The sequence below is a fragment of the Aquila chrysaetos genome, chromosome 12 (assembly GCF_900496995.4).
Source record: "Aquila chrysaetos chrysaetos chromosome 12, bAquChr1.4, whole genome shotgun sequence".
Taxonomy (NCBI): Eukaryota; Metazoa; Chordata; class Aves; order Accipitriformes; family Accipitridae; genus Aquila; species Aquila chrysaetos.
In genome coordinates this window covers 15,106,327-15,124,952 of record NC_044015.1, presented here as the reverse complement: position 1 = coordinate 15,124,952, position 18,626 = coordinate 15,106,327, and positions in this window count along the sequence as shown.

The window sequence follows — 18,626 nt, the reverse complement described above, 5'->3', positions numbered from 1 at the left end:
CTTCAAAGATGACATGGTTCAGTAGCTGCGATATTGTTTCAGGAAAAATTATTCCCATAAGACATACATGTGAACATGCACATTACATAGTGCAGAAGATGGAACAGGAGAGATGCTCCAGACTGTATTTTTCGAAGCTGAACACCAGCAGTGATACTTTTAAAAGTAACTCTAATATGGTCCCCATTTTCATTCTTTAACTGGCTATGAATCAGGCTTGATCTTCAGAAGAACTGAGGTCTACTTGATATCTACTGTACATGCTCAGTACTTGTTCAGTCCAACCATGAGATTACAAATCAGAAAAATCCCCAAATGACTTTTTAAGGTTTTAGCCTAAATATACTGGTCTTCCATTCCATCAAGTGCAGAAATTATTCTGCAATGTTTTTTCCTACATCTTACCGTGCCCCCGCAACAGGAGTTTTTAATTTGGCATAAAGGGAAAAGTTCAGCCTTTGCAGTTGTAATTCAATGGCATTGAATATATGTTTATATACACAAACTTCTTTACTACCCAGAGAAACTATAATAATCTCATTTCTTCTTAAAAAAGGAGAAAAGACAACATTTTAAAGTTAAAGTGTTTATGCTGGTTGTGACAACTGGTTTTGGTTAGCAAAGTGATATAGAATCATAGAATCATTTAGGTTGGAAAAGACCTTCAAGATCATTGAGTCCAACCATTATCCATGCCACTAAACCATGTTCCGAAGTACCCCGTCTACTCGCTTTTTGAATACCTCCAGGGATGGTGACTCCACCACTTCCCTAGGCAGCCTGTTCCAATGTCTGAAAACCCTCTCAGTAAAGAAATTTTTCCTAATATCTAACCTAAATCTCCCTTGCGGCAACTTGAGGCCATTTCCCCTCATCCTATCTCCAGCCACCTGACAGAAGAGACCAGCACCCACCTCACTACAACCCCCCTTCAGGTAGTTGTAGAGAGTGATAAGGTCTCCCCTCAGCCTCCTCTTCTCCAGACTAAACAGCCCCAGCTCCCTCAGCAGCTCCTCATAAGACTTGTGCTCCAGGCCTCTCAGGAACTCGGTTGCCCTTCTCTGGACACACTCCAGCACCTCAATGTCTTTCCTGTAGTGAGGGTCCCAAAACTGAACACAGTACTTGAGGTGCAGCCTCACCAGTGCCAAGTACAGGGGAATGATCACCTCCCTGCTCCTGCTGGCCACACTGTTTCTGATGCAGGCTAGGATGCTGTTGACCTTCTTGGCCACCTGGGCACACTGCCGGCTCATATTCAGCTGGCTGTCAACCAGCACCCTCAGGCCTTTCTCTGCTGGGCAGCTTTCCAGCCACTCTTCCCCCAGCCTGTAGCGCTGCATGGGGTTGCTGTGACCAAAGTGAAGGACCCGGCACTTGGCCTTGTTGAACCTCATACGATTGGCCTCAGCCCATCGATCCAGCCTGTCCAGATCTCTCTGTAGAGCCTCCCTACCCTCAAGCAGACTGACCCTGCCTCCCAACTTGGTGTCATCTGCAAACTTGCTGAGGGTGCACTCAATCCCCTCATCCAAATCATTGATAAAGATATTAAACAGAACAGGGCCCAACACCGAGCCCTGGGGAACACCACTTGTGACCTGCCGCCAACTGGATTTCACCCCATTCACCACAACCCTCTGGGCTCATCCATCCAGCCAGTTTTTCACCCAGCGAAGAGTACACTTGTCCAAGCCATTAGCTGCCAGCTTCTCAAGGAGTATGCCATGAGAGACAGTGTCAAAGGCCTTGCTGAAGTCAAGGAAGATAACATCCACAGCCTTTCCCTCATCCACTGGGCGGGTCACCTGGTCATAGAAGGAGATCAGGTTGGTCAAGTAGGACCTGCCTTTCGTAAACCCATGCTGACTGGGCCTGATCCCCTGCTTGTCCTGGACTTGCCATGTGAGCTGTCTGATAACAATTGTCAATGTGAACGATGAAAGTGAGATGTGTAGCCACTACGTTTTATATAGTACTTATGTTAACTATTGTGGTGAGGAAGTGTTTGAACAATGCATGATAGGTTAAATATATAAATGGCATATTTAGTACTGTTGTTAATTAGCTATTCCCTTAGACATTTGGACTTTTACACCCTGCTTCTGCCAAGCTGTGCTACTGTATTTGAAAAGGAAGGGACTGGACAAGGTATTTAGAATTTGTAGTTAATTGTGATAATAGTTATATTCTTCACAATTGCTACTTACAGGTTTTTTTGTGGTCTTCTCTGCACTAAATAAGGTATACACTGAATATAATACCAGTGTTATTTTTATGTTTTTTTCCAGGGTTTCACCAAATAACATCGTCATGATTTTTAAGTGACCTTTCTATGTCATACTATAATTACAGAAGTCAAACATACCTGACCTCAAGTGTTTTCATCAAGGCTGGTGTGATAACATATAGCACATTCAAAAGGCCATTAAGTCATTACAGAAAATGAATAGAATTATCTGCAGACCCAGTGCTCAGGAGTGTCTTATACCCTTGATACCTTTAATATGTTCAGAGTTACCAGTTTCATCAGATCACAGTCTTGCTTGTTGCTGCACCAAACTTGTTCGATGTCCTTTCTTATTAGCAACAAGATGGTCAGTATGAATTCACCAATACAGGCTGGCCCCCATGTTTAAAAATATAGTGTAATGAAACAAATAACAATGACTTCTTGGATTCATAAAACAGCTTTCAGTCAAGAGACTCCCAAAATATCTCACTCCATTTTACAGAATGAAGTTTAGACAAAAAAAAGTATTGATGGCTATTGTCAAAAGTGAGTCATATATAGGGTAAAATTAAAGCTGTATTGAGCTGCAGATTTTATCTGCAGAAGATTTGTCCAAAACTTTTCTTTTATGACCTTCTAACACTTTAATAATGTTGTACTTCTGAATTTCAAGTCTGAGCACACTGAAAATCACTACAGACTGCTTAGAAGAAGCAGCTATTAGATTTCACCTGTATTTCAGATCAAAGCTTTCAATTCACCTTACTTTAAAGATTGTGATGAAAAGTGGTAAGTACAGCACAGGAGCCTTTGTTCTGAAAAGGACTAAAGCACTCAGTTTGCAAAAATTATGGAAGTAGGAAAGAAGAATTGACAAAAAATTATTCTCAATGAGGTGTTCTGGACCAAAGTAAACTGTATGTTAAATCCCATACAGTTTTATCTTTTTTGAACAAAATTATGAATCCTTAAGACATGAGGGTTACTTAAACACTTTGTATTTTTTCATAAAAATTGGTATAATCAAGTATTTGCAGAGCAGTGTTTTTCCTTTGATCTGTTATTGATTGACTGCCACATCTAGCTAAGATTTAACTGTATTGGCTATATTGTCACATATAGTTAGCTAATGATCCATAATATAACAGGATGTATTTGACACACAGACAATATTATACATAGTGTTCACAGATATCTGTTTGCATTAGGTCTTCTGATATCACCTGCTAAGTCAGGCCACAACATGGTTTAACATAACCCAGAACAAAATATTTCAGACCTGTTATTTTCTGGTAAGGGGATGTTGCTTGTGCATGAAAGTATCAAACTCAGCAGTTCTCCTGCCCTATGAATTAGAAATAACATTTATACTTCAAAAATATTAATTATCAGCTTTGATTTGTATCAGTCAGGAAAACTCCAGCCGCACTTAGATAAGTAGAAAACCAACTGTTGTACCTATATTAGGTAAAACTACTGCTGTAAATAACACTGTAACTATTGTAATCCATAGATTATTCTATCCACTGTAGAAAAGGCTTAAGCAAATTTTGTCCTTTTATAAAGAAATATGATAGGTAATTGTGGTTTGGAGCTCTTTAGTTTATAAAATCTGCTGTAAAATACTTTAAAAATAATAATTATTTTGAAAATTCAAGATTAATTATATGTGACACTTCTTTTAGAAGAACATTTTATCATCTATTTGTAGAAGGTAAGAAGGACACCATCTCAAATGTGTTGTGATAAATGTTTGTCCCTTTTTCTTTCCCACCCCCAAACAGCCACTGCAAAGGAACAGGTTAGAGAGCTTTTTTACAGTTTATTCTGTAGAAAAAATGAGCTTTGTAAAGTGATGAATGTATTTTAATTTTCCCTGGGTATGCCTAAGCCGATATAAGCAAATGAAGAAAGCAATATTTTTTCTTCTGAAAAATTTCATCTTTAATATTTCTTAGTAGAAAATTTTCAGATGCATAATTTTACCATGCAAGAAATGATGACCTATTCATGCTAACATCTGCCATTGGAATTGCCCATGTCACTGGCAGAGAAAAGTATTAACAGATAAGGCAGTGTAACAGAGTAAGTATGAAGCAATACTTCACCATGTATCCTTCACCACAGATGAAGGCTTCTTAAACACTGATTACATTCACTGGTAGAAATTTGCTTATGAATTCAGTTCTGAATTAGTTTTTTCATCTTTGATCTATCAGATTTAGTAAAATCCATAATTTCTTCTGCTCTTTTATTAGCATTTTATTACTAGGTCCATCTCCATATAGATACATTCTGCCTGTAGTTAGGTCATTTCTTTATCTTTTAAGACAAGTAGATGGAGTTCTGTAGGTATGTCTCTGAAACCTGCTAGACACAAATATGAAGTTGCCCAAAAGGGCATGCTGCCTAGCTGAGACATCAGTATAATAAAAAGCAGACAGAACATAAAACCAAAAAGTATTCTATGTTTCTGACCATCATAGTGTTCATTTTCAAAGCAGAATAGACATTCAATAACCTGACCACTTTTATTTAACCACTGGGTCAAGTGAGAAAGAAAGATACAGTTGGAGAAAGGAACACAATTTGAATTCAGTAGTACTCTACCACTTAGCCATTAAGTATGTGCTGCTACCAGTTTTGCTCCTGGTAGAGTCATAAGGAGAAGAATAAAACATGAGTCATTTTCATGACTACGAGGACTGGTATCTCTACTGCACCTCTAAAAATAAGGATCAAACAAAGATAAAGTTTTAAGCTTAAAACATAAGATTAATACATGAAGACAAAGACATTACGACATTAGATAAAGGTAGTAAAATGTTAGATTAAGACATAAAGCCACCCTGAAATTTCAAGGAGATGTGATAAGCAGGATTGATCTGCAGACTGAGTCAGGGTAGGAATTATACATAACGTCATTTCTTGCAGGGTTTTCCTTGAATAGTCCTTTACTTTAGTATCAAAAAAATTCATGAGTTCTCATTACATGCTGGGATGAAATTATGAAGAGAAGAGATACTTAAATGACTTTGTGCTTTTCTGTGACATACAGAAAGAAAAGTGTTTTTGAAATGTAGTTTCAAATGGGATCTTTGTTCTTTAAAATAAAATCCACATTTCATGAGGGACAGTTCCGTGTTTAACTTTTGTTGCATTCCAAGATGTGTTAGTTCATTTGAAAAAGGATGAACACACAACAACAGAAGCATTCATAGACCTGTATTTATAGCACTTACAACAATGTGCTTCATAGTATTGTGAAAATTGACTACACTTGTTATTTTAACATTATAGTAAGTACTGCATTTCACCTCAGCCCATTTTTTTGTCCCTGAGGTATTTGTTGAAACTGATATCACAGAATATAGCTGCCAACACCCACCAAATCAAGGATAAAACCCCTAGTTTCTCTCACTAGATCAAATCCCTAGATTCAAACCTTCCTGTTTACACTATAAAAACCTAAACAAGGACTTGAAAACAGGACAGGCAGTAACTCACCACACAACTTAACACAATGAAATTGAATTCCAAGTAATTGCCCTCAGTCTGTATTTAGCTTTGTTTGTTGCCTCTGCTGCAGTTGGAGCAAATTGTCACAATGCTGTTAAAGATACATATTCTAACTTATATCAGCTGAATTCCTAGCTTTTCATATACAGAAATCTAATAAAAGCAGTTATTAACATAGTGGGGCGTGATGAGGTGCAACCACAATAACAGGTACATATAATGCAACTGGTGACAGCTCTATAAACATGAACGGTGGTAAGGCCTAAAAGTTACAGTTAGAAATATATTCATCACATATCTCCAAAACCAAAAGGCAAGGATGATATTCAATCATTTGATAAATGTTGAGAATCTGGGTACTAAGAAAAGGATACATTGGTCAAATTGACCAAATCAATAAGAAAGACTGAGAAACTAGAAAAGCTGTTAGTGAAATGAAATGCATTGAACAGCTGAAGGATTAAAATAAGACGATGAGAAGGAATCTATTACAATCTAAACATACCAAAAATATCTAGAATCCACATCTGCAGTAATTGTCAAAACTGGGTGAAAATGGGAAGTGGTGAAATGGCACCTCACAAGAAGGTACAGGAGAAAGCAAAAAGGTTGATGTGAAAAACAAAAGGACTGAATATTAAGGACAGCTGTACCCTTGAAGTCACAGAGTGTGCTGATAAAGGCAGCACGGCCTAATATTTACCTGAGTTAGCCTAGTAAAGAAAATAAAATAAATAAAAAAACCTCGTAGAAGGTGATTTAGAACTACAAATAAATAGAGGAGAAAAAGAAGATAATGCGAAAAATTTGAGCTTGGCAATATGTCAGCACAGTGTCCAAATGACATGGTGAGTCTGAGGTTTCACAGTGCTTGTTAAATGGCTAATCCCACGTGCCTGTCCCCAAGAATCCAGTCTTCAGTGAGGCCCTAAGTTCTTTTTCCAGTTCATTATGAGAACCACAAGTTGCAGTAGTCCACATACTGAGCTATCTTCATGAACTCTTGTTGCCTTGAATCTTGACTCTTACATCATATTCTAATTTATTCCCTGGCAGAAGCTTACTCCTTTAAAAATATAATCAGAGACAAGTAGTTTTGTCTCCAGTAACTCATGACTTGAACATCCATCCACATTATAGGCATCTGATGTGAAAGTACCCTCCTTTTTCCACCATGTCATGCTTTCTCAGGATGCCATAATCACCAGGTTATAGGCTGCTCTAGGGTCACACTTTCTTCATTTCAGCCAGGAGGGTATGCAAATTTACAAAAGAAAAATCAAGGATCATTGAGCCAGAGAAAGATAGCACAGATGTACAGTATTCATTAGGACACTACTTGCAAGGAGGAGACCTGAGCCCTGTTCCTTCCTCTGAATATTTTTTACAAGCAGAAGGACAAAAATAAAGCCTGCCAGCAGGAGGAGAGAAGGAAATTCACCTATAAATGCATTATCTCAAATTACTCAATCACCAAATGAATGAAGAGGTTTGCCTGTACATATTTCTATTCTGAAATGTGCAAATACCTCTATCAAAAATATATATCCTTCACATTCCACACCCTAGCAAGGCAAAACATTGTTAAGAGCAAAGTGCATGTGTAGTGTTTTAGGTGGTAGTGGAAAGGAGATTCCACATGCCATGTCCTCCATTTACATAACTGCAATTTAAACTTATTTTTCTCTTTAGCTTGGGATTTAATAAGAATATGAGATTTAGTGATAAACATGCTATTAAAATACAAAAAATGGTATAGAGACAGAGACTGTCATTACTATGAGCATGCAGATGTTTTCTGTTTATATTATAGCGTGAACTGCCATCAGACGCTAATTATAGCTTGTACAGTGGCATTCCTGCAATGCTAGCTATTAACCTTCAAGTGAATCACCACTTTTTGCATAAGATGCATTGTTGTTGCAGTGCTCTGTCTTTATTTGAAAGTATCAATAAATACAGCAAGAAAGGTCTTTTTGAATGTGGCATACAGCACTTAGTCTTCAAAAAGAAAACAATAACAAACAAAAAAAAAACCAGCCCTACACTGAGCATAAGGTATTTAGCCATTTAGAAGTAGAAACAAAACAAAACAAAACAAAGAAAGATTGTAATTGTAGCTTCAGTAATAATGAGTTTTTCAAGAATGCATTTTCTCAAAATGGAGAGAAATACAAAGGAATTTGCAGGAGGAATTTAGCTATTTGAAAGGATGGGAAACTATAATGTACAATTAAGTTCAAGACTAAGCTTGACAAAAGGAAAGGGAAAACTGTACTCCTGGTGCAGTGCAGGAATTCATTATTTAACAAACAAGTACCACTAGCTTGGCTAATTATTGATTAACATTCACATTTTCTCCTCCTTGACTGAAAACCAAAATGGTATTAGAGCAGAGAACTTATTTATGAGTAAAAGCACATTTGAAAATGTTTTGTTCTTATTCATTCAAATCTTCGTATCTCAAGAAATGAGTGTAGGATTGAGTGCACCCTCAGCAAGTTTGCAGAAGACACCAAGCTGAGTGGTGCAGTTGATTCACTTGAGGGAAGGGATGCCATCCAGAGGAACCGTGACAGGCTGGAGGAATGGGCCCATGTGTACCTCATGAAGTTCCACAAGGCCAAGTGCAAGGTCCTGCGCCTGGGTCAGGGCAGTCCCCAATATCAGTACAGACTGGTAGATAAATGAATTGAGAGCAGCCCTGCGGAGAAGGACTTGAAGGTACTGGTGGACGAAAAATTGGACATGAATCAGCAATGTGCAGTTGCAGCCCAGAAAGCCCATTCTGTCCTGGACTGCATGAAAGGAAGTGTGCCCAACAGGTCAAGGAAGGTGACTCTCCCCCTCTACTCTGCTTTCCTGAGACCTCACCTGCACTACTACATTCAGTTCTGGGGATCCCAGCAAAAGAAAGACACGGACCTGTTAGAGCAGTTCCAGAGGATGGCCATGAAAATGGTCAGAGAGCTGGAACACCTCACCGATGAAGACAGGCTGAGAGAGTTGGCGTTGTTCAGCCTGGAGAAGAGAAGGCTCTGGGGACATCTTATTGTGGCCTTTCAACACTTAAAGGGCGCCTACAAGAAAGATGGAGGCTTTTTACTAGGGCCTGTAGTGATAGGACAAAGGGCAACAGTTTTAAATGGAAGGAGGTTAGATTTAGATTGTATATAAGAAAGAATTTTTTTACAATGATGGGTGGTGAGACACTGGGACAGGTCACCAGAGAAATTGTGGATGTCCCATCCCTGGAAGTGTTCAAGGTCAGGTTGGATGGGGCTTTGATCAACCTGTGAAAGATCAATCTAGTGAAAGATGCCTCTGCCCATGGCAGGGTGGTTGAAACGAGATGTTCTTTAATGATCCCTTCAAACCCAAACCATTCTGTGAGTTTATAAAACTTTTTTACCACTCAAAAAAAGGAGGAATTTGAATATGACAAAGAATAGTATGGGGAAAAGAGAATAACATGACTGAGAAAGGGATAGAAGGTAGGTGAGTTGGGAGCATTGCAAACCATAATAACTAAGTCAATCTTTCAAACTAAATTGGTGTTTTTATCTGTATATACCTTACAAGTGTCTTGGCTTGGTAGAACAATCTATGAGTCTGCTACAATCTTCTCGTTCTGTTTGTCAAAATTTGGCATTCAGTCAGGGTGTTGGTGGCTTAAAATGAATCACAGAATCATAGAACCATAGAATCATTTAGGTTGGAAAAGACCTTTAAGATCAGCAAGTCCAACCATTAACCTAGCACTGCCAAGTCCCTAAACCATTTAGTCCCATTAAACCATGTCCCTAATCACAACATCTACACGTCTTTTAAATACCTCCAGGGGTGGTGACTCAACCACTTCCCTGGGCAGCCTGTTCCAATGCTTGCCAATCCTTTCCATAAAGACTTTTTTCCTCATATCCAGTCTAAACCTCCCCTGGCACAACTTGAAGCTGTTTCCTCTCATCCTATCACTTGTTACTTGGCAGAAGAGACCGACTGACCCCCATCTCACTACAACCTCCTTTCAGGTAGTTGTAAAGAGCGATAAGGTCTCCCTTCAGCCTCCTTTTCTCCAGGCTAAATAACCCCAGTTCCCTAAGCAGCTCCTCATAAGACTTGTGCTCTAGACCCTTCACCAGCTTCGTTGCTCTTTGGACATGCTCCAGCTCCTCAATGTCTTTCTTGTAGTCAGGGACACAAAACTGAACATAGTATTCGAGGCGTGACCTCACCAGTGCCGAGTACAGGGGGATGATCACTACCCTAGTCCTGCTGGTCACACTATCTCTGATACAAGCCAGGATGCTGTTGGCCGCCTTGGCCACCTGGGCACAGTGCTGGCTCTTATTCACCTGGCTGTTGACCAGCACCTCCAGGTCCTTTTCTGCCAGCCAGCTTTCCAGCCACTATTCCCCAAGCCTGTAGCATTGCATGGGGTTGTTGTGACCTAAGTGAAGGACCCGGCACTTGGCCTTGTTGAACCTCATACGATTGGCCTCAGCCCATCAATCCAGCCTGTCCAGATCTCTCTGTAGAGCCTCCCTACCCTCAAGCAGAGCGACCCTGCCTCCCGACTTGGTGTCATCTGCAAACTTACTGAGGGTGCACTCGATCCCCTCATCCAGATCATTGATAAAGATATTAAACAGAACTGCACCAATACTGAGCCTGGGGGAACACCACTTGTGACCCGCCACCAACTGTATTTAACTCCTTTCACCACCACTCTTTGGGCCCGGCCATCCAGCCAGTTTTTTACCCAGCGAAGAGCACACCCATCCAAGCCATGAGCAGCCAGTTTCTCTAGGAGAATACTGTGGGAAATGGTGTCAAAGGCTTTACTGAAGTCCAGGAAAACAACATCCACAGCCTTTCCCTCATTCACTAAGTGGGTCATTTTGTTATAGAAGGAGCTCAGTACCTCCCCAGCTGCAGGGCTTTGGGCTTCCCATTGCTGAACTTCATGAGGTTCCTGTCAGCCCATTTCTCCAACCTCCCAAGAGCCCTCTGGATGGCAACATGACCCTCTAGCATATCAGCCATTCCTCCCAGTTTTGTGTTATCAAAAGTTTAATTTTTTTTCTGTGGCAGTTTCTTCATGCTGCTGAAGGATTTTGTACTCCATACAAAGCTGGAGATATATTACTGAGTGCAGTGTCAAAATCTATTTCATATAGTATTCTGTATTTTATAAAGTATACCACTTGTATGTTTCTCATGTTAGTTTGTATTCATAGTCCTTTACCATACTTGATTTTGTTTTTTAACAGCCATATACAACACTGCAGGTCTGTAAAAAAAACCCACAAACTTGATATAAATTTCACTGCTTTTCCAATTTAGTATGAACTGGAATGTGCTGGCAACACTGGGTCTTCTTTTTTGTTAGTGTTTGGGTTTAGCAATTGATTTCTTTTTTCAGACTTATAAAGTATAGTGCCTCATAGAAATAAGTAAATATTATCTATTTTTTATTTCAAAGCTAAAAAGGAAGGAGTAGTTTAGTTAATGAAAATGCTTATTTTTTTTAAATCTTGTTTCTATATCATTCTGTTTGATAGATAACAGTGTTAATGCTTAAAAACAGTCTACTTACCAGGACACAGATAAGTGATTAAAAATTTGGTAATAATTTTCTCCAAACGTTACCTATGTGTCTCTTTAAATAAAAGCAAGCTGTTTGCAGTCAGTTATGAATGATGATGTGACCTGCATGGTTTTCACATATACAGCAGAAGGATTTCTATCCTTGTAGAGTTTCAGAAACAGAAGATTTTGAGGCAAGTCTTCCACAAGGGGGCTCAATATTTCAAACTCAGCCTTACCAGTTCTTATTTCACAAAATGCCCAGCAAACACTAATGCCACAGAATTAGCAGTAATTTTGTTTTCTTTTAGTAAAAATATTTTTATTAACACTGTGAGTCTTCCACAGTATTGCTTAGATATGTCCATATAGCATTTCTGACTCTATGTTTATTTACTGGAAATAGTTCCAAAGTATGTGTTAAACTAGTATTGTTTCTAATGTACATGTTTACAGCAAAATAAAAAAAAATAAGGGCAGTTTTATTAAGAACTCAGAAACATCTGTAGTTGCCATTCTCAGTTATAATACAAATATATTTCATCACCTCTGTAGATAAAACCTATATATAGCTGAGTGAATTTTATGGTTTCACAGTGTCTAAGTTTCAAAAAGTGCTAGAAGGCAGCCTTTCCACTTTATTCATTCATTTAATATTGTTATGCTTCTAAAGCCACTTTAAGACAAATTTGAAAACAAATACCTTGCTCCCTCATCATGTAAGCATTGAAGAGGATATTTTAAAATACCCTTTTTGAATTGACTGCTGCATTCTTAAATTCATTCATTATCTACAAAATCCTAAATTCCTTGAATTGCTGTTAGAAATAAAATGGCAACTAAAGCAGTCCTATGTCTCCAGTTTGGATTTTTTTTACTGAGACGTAAAACACAAATGACACTGTAATCATTTCAATTTATTTTGCTTCCCTATGATTACTGAAAAGATGCAAGTCATACAGGTGGCTTCTTAAACCTACTTGCTGCAGCATATTACTATTAAGCAAACAGAGATGCTCCCCATTTACTGTTATGTAATAGGAGGCAGAACCATACCTCTAACATGTTTTGGCTGTACAGAAGTAAACGTAAGTAATATTTTTTCAGTTTCTTATGGCTTAGAATATTTGGAGGAAAAAAAAAGAATTATCCTTTGACCCCAGATGCTCTTGCCAGAACTCAGAAGTGCAGAAACATCTGAAAATGAAAAATTATGGAATGAAAGAGTACGCAAAATTGTTTTCAAGACTAAAAAGTAATGATAAAAAACTAAAACTCTCCTTCACTTTTGTAAAAAACCTAAAGTTACTCTTATTTTATTTAATTTCTTCTTCCTTGTAAAGTTCTCTGAAAAATGCAATTAAATGTAGAAAACCTTCCTTGCTTCTGAACAAAGCAGGGAATCATGGTGTGTGCACTACAGAAATTCATACATGGGCTTAAATTAAATATAAATGCAAAATGATGTTTAGCATTTTTGAAACTCTGTGTGCATTTTGTCTGAAATATAAATATTTTGTTTATTCTGTGTATACCTTGAAGTAATTTTTACAAAATAGCCTGTCTTAATAAGAGTTTATTTTTAAAAAAAGTGCTTCACAGCACATTTACTTCTCATCTAAAACAATCATCCCTAAAATCCTTACAGCTGAGGTTTTGTAAGAGCAAATCGATTTGTAACACCAAATGAAAGTAATGAATTTGATATGATATTAAAATGTCTGTTTAAAGAAATACAGTTCCTGAAAATACCTGCTTGTTTCAGCTATAAGTAGAGGCTGAAATCATCATCCCTGTCAGAAGCACTGGGACACAGGATCATGCATTTTATTCCTTCTGGGTAACAGAACCTGTATTAGCCTTTCAAAAGCTACAATTTTGCCTAGCACTTGTGATGGACTACCCACATGTGGACATGCCAGTTACTCTGTCTCCTTCACACAGTGATACATGTCTTCCTTAATGGCTAGAATATTCTTCGGCAGCATAAGTGATTTACAAAGGCTTTTTAAGATCTATTAATACAGATTACTGTAGATTGAAAAATTTGCACCACAGTAACAGTTTCAGATATGGTGGTAACACGGTACAGAGCAGTTTCCCCAGCAGGTGTTGGAGCAGCTCTCCTTGCCAGGGTAGAGGCTTTGACACAAACTGAGCTTTAAATGGTGGATGCAGCCCTCCAAGCCCCAGGCTGCAGGGACTGCAGGGAGTGCACATCTCTGACACCAAAAGAGGTGTCCCTCTGTTCTGCAGGAGATGTGCTGTCTTGAAGAAGCTGTGCCACCAAGTGAAGGGATCACAGGAGGAAGTTAGGAGGCTGCACAGCATCAGAGAAGATGAAAGGGAGACAGACAAGATTTCCTCTGAGACTCTATAGCCTGAAGATCCCTGGACCCCATCTGCAATAAAGCAGGCAGTGTCCACCTCCAGCATCTGAATTCCATCTCTTTGTGTGGGAAACCCATCCAAATGAGTGAATGGGAAAGGGTCTCCAGAGCACTTGAAAAGTGATGGAAGGTTCCTGCATAAGGGGTATGGGACACACTATGGAATGCAGGTGAAAAGCATTTTGGGAAGACTTTCTATAGGAAGTTTAGAGGAGGAACCAAAGGTGGGGAAAGGAAGGAATCATATCAAGTGGTCTGGGGAGGAAAAAGGGGATAAAAAAGTCTGGTAGCATGTAAACAATTTGCTGTTCAGTATGCTTGCCTGGCCATGCCCTGTGACTGCTGCAGACTGCCCCGCCTTGTCATTAAACCCCATTTCTAACTATTTTCCTGTGTATGGAGAGCTAACTGCCAGCAACTGGGGGAGGAGACAAGGGTTATAGGAGCCCATATGTCTGTGGTGCCAGTACCAAGAGAGACCAGAGTAAGTTAAAATTTATGTGCCAGCAACTGAAGTGGGGACCATATGTCATACGACCTAGCTGTCTGTGGTTCCAGCAATGTTACTGAGTGGGTATGTATGTCAGTGTGTGATTATAGTCAGACTTGCTGGTGAGCTGAGCAGGTGGTTTGGGAGGACATATAACTGGAGGAGTTGGTTACCAGAGGAATCAGTAGGTCTAGGCCAACTGATGGAGAGACTGTGGGGTCAAGGGATCAGATGAGAGGCCCTCTTGTATGTGTGTCTCTGGAGGAGGGTGGTGTGTGTGTGTCCACGAGTAAAGGATTCTGTACCAGCAGATGGACTGAGGCTGTGGGGCTCCACAGCTCACATGCCCAGTTGCCAGCAGCTGGGGAAACTGAGGATCCAGGGCCCGTTAATGGACAGACTCTGTGTCTAAGCCCAGTTACTAGAGGGACATGAACTGCATATATGTATACATTTCCTATTGACAGACCTTTATCCTGATCAGCTAGAGGGGGAATGGGATGAGGCTGTTGGTGTTGCTTGTCTTTGTACGAGTGTTTAGTGTTTCTATCTATGTTGGTCTGTGTGTACACATGTATTGTTTTCACAACCTAAATATTTTCTTAGAGAGAGAGGCTCCCTTTTAGATAAAAATTAAGTGCTTTTATATCATAGAGACATAAGAGGGTGTAGGACACCACCACTTCAAGCAGCCAATAGATGCTGTTAATTTCTATTTTTCACCTGTAACAGCCAATAGATGATGACATTTTCCGTTCTTTTAGACCAATTTTATTTTCCCAGACTGTTTCCACTCTTTCAGATGACAATTTGCTGTTACAGTTTCTTGATTTTGCACTTATCAATGGTATCTCGGGATGTGTCTGGTTTCCAGGTATCCCAACTGTACTTCAAAGAGGCCAGCTGCAGTTTTCAAGGGTGTTTCTCATTCCCAAGCTTAGTTCCCAGGCTGGAAGACATTTTCTTCTGTTCAGAGATTTCCCCTTCTAACCAGGCCACCTTTCTGGCTGCTAATATCAATTGTGTGTGTTTGTTTGTGTGTGCCTATTTGGAATACATGCTTAGCCTTGCTACTGGTTCCACCTTAGAAGCAAGGGGTTGTGGCAGCCTTACTTCTATCAGGCTACCAGATGCAGCAACTGCTAAAAAGTCTATAGTCCTGGAGCTGGTTGACAGCAAAGTTGAACAACATAAAATGTGTACCTAAAGCAGTGTACTGCTTTAAAATAGATGTATACCTGGTTGCATTTCCAGCAACAAAAGGTCAGCTACATTTCACAACTTGTACTGAAGGAGAACTTTAGAGATAGTTTGCTGAATAATTCAGCAGGGTGCTGTACATCTTTTTCTTCATTCATAATGAAAGGAGAGACTGTTACATGCTATTCATAGAAAGCAAGACATGTACAGTTGGCTTAAGGAGTTGTGTTCTGTAGGATCATAAACAATTTATGTTCATTGCAAACATAGGATACAAAATTCATTGCCATCATCTTGGCCTCTTTGTAATGGTTCCCTTCACATTGATGTATAATAAAATAATTCTGAAATACTTAAATTAATATCACTCTATTCAATGGATTCATTATTCTAGCAGTAGACTGGAGAGCTTGAGAGTATAACTCCAATAGCAGTTTTTTAGCAAGTGTGTGGTGGGGTAGCTGCTTGAAGGTGGGAATAGGAGCAACCTGATCATCTGCAGATCAGTTTGATGAAAGAAAAGTTTTACTTTCCACTGAGGAAGAGGAGAGAGGTGACTATATGGGTCAGCTGCTGCAGCCAGGATGACTGCTGTCAAGATACAAGACTGCAGCTGACTTAAGAGCATGAGTTGGCTGCAAGGAGTCAGGGTAAGAAGGAAATGATGGTAGCAGGTGCACAAGGACTCCACACCTTTATTTTCTTGTTCTTTAGTTCCATACAACCCTGTAGCCTGAAGGCTGAAACTGCTAATCTCTTTATATCCAGCAGTCTTCCTTCATGTTCTTGGCATGTTCTATCTTTCCAAACTATTGTGCAATCATTCTGATTAATAAAGAAATGACAGTGTGAGTGCTTAGTAGAAGGCTACATTTTAGGTCTTATATTAGTAACATCATGCATGATTGTCCTCCACTGTATTATTAACACTGCATAAAAGTCCATTGCAGCATCTTCTTTTTAAATAAAGTTATGCTGTGTTGGCAGGGCTGCTATGTGACTACTTCCTGTGTAGTTTAAGTATAAACTGTCTAGAAAAGCTTTATTCCCTGTAATTAAATTCTGGTTCTTGTAAATTAGTGAGATTTTAGAGGATAGATAAGTAATCTGATGCTGTGGTTTAAGCCCAGCCGGTAACAAAGCACCACGAAGCCACTTGCTCACTCCTCCCCACCCCCCTGCCCCCCAGCCCCAGTGGGATGAGGAGAAGAAAATATAAAGGCAAGTTTGTGGCTCCCGTCAAAGACAGAACACTCACCACCTATGGTCATGGGCAAAAGACAGGCTCAACTTGGGGAAAAAACAAAATCAATTTAATTTACTACAAATCAAATCAAAACAAGGATAATGGGAAGTAAAACAAAACCCTAGAACAGCTTCCCCTCACCCCTTCCTCCTCCCTGGCTCAACCCCACTCCTGGTTCTCTCTCCCTCCTCCCCCCTGGTGGCGTAGAGGAACAGGGGATGGGGGTTGGGGTCTGCTCATCCCACCTTAGCTCTGCCGCTCCTTGCTCCTCAGGGGGAGGACTCCTCACTCTTCCCCTGCCCCAGCATGGGGTCCCTCCCACGGGCTGCAGTCCTTCACAAACGTCACTGGTGTGGGTGCTTTCCATGGGCTGCAGTCCTTCAGGCACAGACTGCTCCAGCGCAGGCTTTCCCATGGAGTCATGGCCATCTTGGGGGGCATCCCCCTGCTCTGGGGTGGGCTCCTCCCCATGCTGCAGGTGGGCATCTGCTCCCCTCCATGGGCTGCAGGGGGACAGCCTGCTGTCTCACCACGGGCTGCAGGGGCATCAACCTCCTCTGGCGCACCTCCTCCCCCTCCTTCCTCACTGACCTCAGTGAGGCACAGGGGTTTCTCTCACATTCCAATCCCCCTACTCACTGTAGGTTTCCCCTCTTAAATACGTTCTCCCAGAGATGCTACCACCATCGCTGATGGGCTTGGCCTTGGCCAGAGGCAGGTCGGACTTGGAGCCAGGGGAGCTTCTAGCAGCTTCTCAGGAATCACCCCGGCAGCGCCTCTCCTGCTACCAAAAATCCCATTACAGAAACCCCAAACATCTGATCACAATGGTTATGTGTAATTCTACTTTCTTATCATTAGTGCACAGGTGGGTCTATTGAGCTCACTTGTTGGTACTGTCTTTCTCTGATGAAGCACTTCAAATTCCAGTTAGTGAGACTTTGTTCAATCAATATGTAGCGCTGAGGTAACACATCCAGTGTCAAGTTGTTCAAGGTATTTTTTTAAACAAGTATTCTGGTATAGTGTCCAGTGTCAGAGCACAAAAATCATATATCAAATTTTAAAATCTCTTACTAGCTCAAAATGCAATAAATTTAACTTGTGTGGAATGATAATTACAAGTTTGACTTACAAAATTTTGCCAACGACTTACTCTCTTCTTCCAGCAAAAATTAAGTGAGTAAGTGCCTCTTTAATAGATCATTTTGCTATCTGTCTGTCTTCTCACAGAATCTCCTTGATCTCACAGACTATGTCCTTGATTTGGCCTCATAATTTCATACATTCTTTTAAATAAATGTCAAACAAAAAATCTACATCCACTGAATTACAGGATTTCTACTTCCCAACTATCAGAAAATAAACTGTCAGGTCAGTAAAAATAGATCTAGAGGCAAGACATTTTTCATACCTAGCTAAGCAAGCCTTGCTTGGCTGCCTGAATTCCCAGCCAGTGCTAGAAAGGAGGTGATTTCTCCTTGTTTGGTTTCTAACAGTATTTCAAGAACTGGAAAAGAAAATTACTGATGGGGACCTTGCACTGGTGTTAGTGGAGCAGACTTCTTTTTGTGTGTTTCAGTAACTTCTTCTACCCTTTTCTCAGTTGCTTCTGACTTGATCATGGATTCCCCCACACACACTTCCCTTTCCCAATATTACCAAAACCAAGGCTACTGAAAAATAAACTGTTCTTTATTATTCAAAATTCTGTTGATATCATTTTTGAAGAACTTTAACTTCACCAGCCTTCAGAGCACATGGTTAAAATTTCATGGCAGAGTAGCACCTGTGAAGCCTCTGTGCCTTTTATGATCTGTATAAACCCTGCCCAAATTTGACATGGTTTAATCCTTAAAAAAACTATGATTTGCATGCCTTCACAAAACAATTTTAGACTTTAAGAAATGGGTGGTCATTACACACCCCATCCACACACATACTTCATTCAAGGACTGA